The following is a 6,000-nucleotide window of genomic DNA, read 5'->3' as shown; positions in this document are numbered from 1 at the left end:
CGACCTCGCATGTCTTCAATGGGAATGTTCCATTTTTCCAGTTGTTCCATTATTGTTGCACATAAACCACGTCCTGTGGAATATGATGTATCTGCAAAACCTAAAAAGTTTTCCCTGTTCTTGACAATTCCATTGTCACAGGAAACAAAGCAAATAATAATGGTCATTTGTTCTGTTTTACTTACATCAGGTGTGCAATCAAAAATTATGGAATAATATTTAGATTTTCGAATTGATAATAAAATTGTATCCCTGATTGCATTACTTAAAGTTTCCAATATTTCATTTTGTGACTGTCTTTACTCAAATAGGGTACTCTATTGTTTCGTTGTAGGGTCCTTTCAACATGATTTTCCATAACGGGATCATACTTCGCAAACAGTTCGACTAATTTTAAAAAATTGCTGTTATTTCTTTCATATAATTTATCAGATGATCTGCGAAAAGCTAAATTTTGGCTGCCAAGGAATTTTATAATTTCAATCAAGCGTTCTAAAACACTCATCCAATGTTTCTTTTCCATTGAGTCTGGCAATCAATAGTAGTTTTGTTTTTTAAATTTTTATCAACTTCCTTCCATTTTAAGAAATTTTTCATGTGAGTTAAACTAGTCTCATCTCTATGCAAAGTTGTACTTACATTTCTCCAATCGTTATAACCTTCTACAAGACTACTTGATTCGGTAGGTGCGAAAGGTTGCAACAAAAGCAAAAAACAGAATTTAAAGTTTCGGAATAAATGAGCCATGTTCTTTGCACGAGCTCCCCATTTTTCATTTTTCTATTATAATACGTGTCACCAAATTTATGACCATATGTATCTCTGGGATATATTATATTTTTCTTTTGAATAGGCCCCATTTCAATTAAAACAACTCATAATTTTTCATCAATATTTCCCCATTCACCTAGATCTTCTAAATTTACAGAGACTAATAATGTGTTAGTTTCGTGGTCAATGACAACTAAATCTTCTAACTTTTTTCACTTAAATCATGCATCTTGTTATCTTGTTCAATAGTTGCAATAGTACTTTCATGAAAACTGGATGATGTGCACGGTTCTTCAACTCTGATTTCTGATGTATCGAGTTGGTTACAATCTGCATCAGAATATTTTAATATTTTAACAAATTTATTAAGAGCCCCAGTGTGTTTCTTAACATCTGCTTCTTTCGCAGCATGGCGCTTACTATTTTGTGCACCGGATAACTTTTTTTTATTAATTTTTGATTCCATTTCTATTTTATACTCACAAGAAATTATTACACAACACGACACAGAGACGAAATAATAGTGTGCACTGTGCTACTGTCAGTAGCCTACTGAGATGCGTACCATATGACTGGTTAACTAGCAACAAATGTTTTGTATGAAAATTCGTTTCTGCACACAAAAATCGTTCACCATTTCACTTTAGATAGACTGCAGTAGATACAACGTTCTGTACGCAAGCATTTAGCCAGGTCTTGCTGCAAAATTTTAAACATCCGGCTGATCAAAGGCAGCAATATACAATTTTTTTTAATTTTTATTCGGTGTATCCAGCCTTATTTAATTTAATATTGATCATTCTAAGAATTTTTTGTTTTCATGATAAAATTTTGTTTCTTAAAAATGAACTTATGAACGGTGCCCCAACGACAGTGCCCACTTTGTAACATTGCTCACATGCTCTGCATGCCTGCTTCCACCAGCCCTGATCATTCTTTCCAGCTGAACAAAATAACTCCTTGATTTTTTAACATATGCTTCAATGCTTTCACCATATCTACCCTCTTAATCATTTTGCTAAATTCTTTCACAGCTGTACCAATACTGACCTAAATGTTTTGTCCTTCATCTCACAAGAAAGTGTAAAATCTATCAGTTATTTTCTGCAGCTTCTCCTCTCGCAAGAAACAATTCAGTTGTTCATAAGTAACACTTTTCTCCTATCCACATTCTTTCAGAAAATACCATACCTGTCATGTTCTTTTCTGTGAATACAATAATCTTTTATAAGGAAATATTATCAGTGAAATTTATGAAACTTGTGTTCCATCAAGTTAAATAAATTACATTAAGTAATGTCAAACTCTCTTCATCCTTATTCCTAATGTTTATGGTATGAGGTAATATGGCATCTGTCCACTCACTGGCTTGCATCCAGTCTGGTTTAATTCTCCTTAACCATACCTAATGTATAACTCATCCATTCCTGCTTGTGTTTAGCAATAATAACTGAAATAAAAGCTTTCAAACAAACAAAACTGCTATTTAATTTCAAGGCTTATTTTCAGGAATTATTTTTGGAGTGTATAGAGGGGCTGACGATTGGTTAAGTAAAGAAGTTTTGACATTCAATTTGATAAAGATAATTCAGTAAAGTTTATATGAATGACTTTTATTGAAAACAAAAAGAAATTATTTCTTGTGGGATAAAGGGGGGAAAAATAAATAAATCCAGCTTTACTCTGGAATTGCATTATTTTATAAATGCAGTTACAATAACAGTTTCCCAAGTATTATGAAGAAGGCAAAAGGTATTGTTATTAAATATAATTTTCTGTTTAACTTACAAACATGCTGAGTCAATTAAATAAAATCATCTAGATTTTTGTTATCTTTCATATTTATTTGACAACTGCTTGAAAATTTAAGGAATTTTTGCATTTTATAGGTGGTAAACAGGACTCTTCAGAAAGTGTCTTTAATATAACTAAAAAAAGTTTCAGATATGCAAAAGGAACACATGTTCAATAATTTCAGAATTCTAAAAAACTAAATCTGAAGTATATCAATGAAGATGATATTCATCATGTATAGTCTGCACACATTTTGGCAGATTTACAAGGAGGCACATATGGTCCTGATATATCTTTAAGGCCTTTACAGTATCTATTTACAAGTCTGTTTATGATACATACTAATAATACATTTTTATGAGATGGCCAGAAAAAAAGGCATTTTGCATTTTAAACTGGTAGAAATGTTCATATTCATTATAAAATAGAGCCTGTTTGTTTTGAAGAATTCTACATATAGTTCTTAAATTTCATAATTTTTACATACTGATTTAGGATATGACTCATTCATATGCAATACTCTCTCTGATAGTGTATTTTAATAATTTGCTTTTCATTTCCTTGGTTATTTCAAATTGATAATTCAAAAGTACTCTGTTCTTTTGAATTTCAAAACAAACACATGCCAGTCTTTCAAGTGTTTTAGAAGTCCTATTTATGTTATATTTTGGGATAATAATGTCTTTTTATTTTAGTTTTGTTGCTTCTATTATTACTTCCGCTTTTCATAATATTCTGTTCTTTTTCCTTCCCTTCAATTAGCCATTCTTAATGATGTGTCCTTTCACCTGCAAAATACAAATGCCTGTTTAAAATCCTCCTGTAAAGGAAATAAATCAAAAATGTATTAAACTTGTGTAATTACTTAATAAAATGTTAATATTTTAACATTTTATTAAGTATTTACGAATAATTTGACATAAATAATAAAACATTAAATAAACATGAATGATTTGACAGAGGACAAAGAGCAAGTCAGAATGGATATCAGGAAGCTGCTTAGAAGGATAAAAGAGAATAGTGTGACAGGAAGGCTAGTCAGCAAGTTGCCTAGGTATGACTGTGGTTACATGAGGCGGAGAGCAAGGATTATGAATGATATGCTGGCTGAAATATGTGAGGCAACAGGAGTGCAGTTTGTTAATGTGTGGAATGAGTTTGAAGGAAGAAGTGAACTGTATGGGAGCGATGGACTGCATTTGAGTGGTTATGGTGTGAGTCGCTTAGAGAGACTGCCGCAGGAAGGTAGAGAAGTGAGTAGAGAGAATGAATCAGATCAAGTGGGAAGTGATGTGGAAGAGCAGGAGAGATTGAAGTGGTGGTTATGAATGGGGAAGTGAGTGGTAAGAGTATAGAAAATGACAGAATCGGTCTGCAAGAGGAGCAGGGAAACTGGGAGGCTCAGTGTGGACAGGGGTACACAGCATGAGAAAGGTGGATGCTCCAAGAGGAGGTAAGAGCATGTGTAGACAGGAAAGAAATGGGATGACCTGGGATCAAGCGGAAACAGTTGGAATTGAAAAGGGTTTTAAAATGAATAAGCAGAAAGGGAAATAGCCCCATTCGAGCATGGAGAGATTACATCGAGTGAGTGGTATTAGTGGAACTAACTGTAGATCCAGAAATGAGCTGTTGTGTTTGTATAAAAATGCTAGAAGCGTAAGAAACAAGGCAGATGAAATGGTTGCATTAATTGCATCTGTAAACCCAAAGATTGTCGGAATAAGTGAGACATAGTTGGAAGAGGACGACATCCTGACAGTAATAGAGATGGAGGGGTATGATGTGTTTCATGAGGATAGGAGGAGCAAAAAGGGAGAGGGAGTGCTATTTATGACAGAGAAAGAGTTATGTCCGTACAAAGTAGAGATGCAAGAGGGAAATAGTGCCAGTGGTGTGAGGCAGTATGGTGTGAGATAGAGGTAAATGGAATCAAATACTTAGTTGGATTGTGTTATAGACCAGTTAATGTGGATGGTGGTGGATGGTGTCGATTTTAATTATGGCAATATAGACTGGAATGATGAGACAGCAACTGGAAGTCAAGAAAATGAGTTTGAGTTTTTGAGGGATAACTACCTCAGACAGTATATAACAGAGGAAACGCGAGGATTGAGGGTCTTGGAGTTGGTCATCTCATCAGAGGATGTAATTATAAATGAGGTGTCAAATCATCCACCAATTGATGAGAGTGACTACCTGGATGGTTGCCAGAAGTGTGAAGACCTCTATGAGAAAAGGGTATATGTGGAACTACAAGGGGGGGGGGGTGATTATGAAGAGCTCAGGCGACAGCTTGCGGGTGTAGCATGGAATGAGGAGTTAGCTGGAAAAGAGATCAATGCAGCTTGGGGGATTTTCAAAAACTATCTAGTAGATGCAATGTCTAAGTGTATTCCAAGGGTGAGAAGGTTAAATAAGGTAGGTGTGAGATGGATGAATAAAGAGATTAAGCAAGCGATACAGAGAAATAGGTCATTGTGGAGGCATCATAAGAGAAGTGGAAATATCCAATATAAGGTCTACAAAGACCAGGCAAAGAGGTGACTTGGTTGGTGAGGGTAGCTAAAGAGAAGTTAGCTGTTGGCTAACTTCTCTTTAGACAGCAGTTAGCTAATGAAGCCAAAAAAATCCTAAGGAGTTCTTTCGATATGTAGCCAGCAAAAGAAAGAATGATTATGGACAGATGACACTGATAGGAGAAAATGGTATAAAGACAGCTGTTGCAGGATGTGTGGAGGAGATACTTAATGAGAAATTCATAAAGGTTTTTCAATCTTGTGAATGTGACTTCATGGAGAGATTAAGAGCAGTAAATGATGGGGAGGAGAGTCTGAATATAAGTGAGCAAGAGGTGTATGGGGTGTTGAGTAAACTAGATGTTAATAAGGCTGTGGGACTTGATAATATATCGCCAGGGAATTGACACTTGTCTTGAAATATTTTTTTAATACTAGTCTTGCACTCAGTCAAGTCCCTAAGGAGGGCAAGATTGTGCCACTTCATAAAGGAGCTGATTGAACTCAAACATCAAACTAAAGACCTATCTGTGTGTCAAGTGTGGTAGTTAAGTTGTTGGAGAAGCTTGTAAGAACTAGGATCCAGAATTGGGTTGAAAACAATGGTATTATCTTTGATGGACAACATGGATTTTCTAAAGGGAGGTAATGTTTTAGTAATCTACGTACTTATTACAATAAAGTGACTGCTTCCTTGGACAGAGGAGAAGGATACACAGTAATATACTGGGATTTTGCAAAGGCTTTTGATAGAGTACCTCATGATAAGTTTACTGTCAAACTAGAACAGATGAGGTTGGATATTAGATTAGTGCATTGGATTGAAGATTGGCTATCTGATAGGTATCAACAAGTTGTGTATGGGGGAGCGATGTTGAGGAAAAGGAAAGTCACTAGTGGAGTACCTCAGGGATCT

The 6,000-nt window shown here is 35.1% G+C and overlaps 1 protein-coding gene across 2 annotated transcripts in view; it reads right to left on the bottom strand.

The window, feature by feature from the left end:
* Positions 1–2,636: 2,636 nt before the first annotated feature.
* The window catches only part of LOC150096472 (ephrin type-A receptor 4-A-like), a 709,579-nt gene continuing 706,215 nt past the window's right edge, over positions 2,637–6,000 (bottom strand). For both annotated transcript variants that reach the window (XM_090407961.1, XM_090407962.1), the window contains one exon: positions 2,637–3,353. The gene's annotated coding sequence lies outside the window, so the exon portion shown is untranslated. The remainder of the gene's footprint in view (positions 3,354–6,000) is intronic.

The sequence above is a fragment of the Typopeltis vanoorti genome, chromosome 18, assembly GCF_054136105.1.
Source record: "Typopeltis vanoorti isolate ZY-2024b chromosome 18, IOZ_Tvanoo_1.0, whole genome shotgun sequence".
Classification (NCBI taxonomy): domain Eukaryota; kingdom Metazoa; phylum Arthropoda; class Arachnida; order Uropygi; family Thelyphonidae; genus Typopeltis; species Typopeltis vanoorti.
This window is presented reverse-complemented; position numbering and strand designations above follow the sequence as displayed.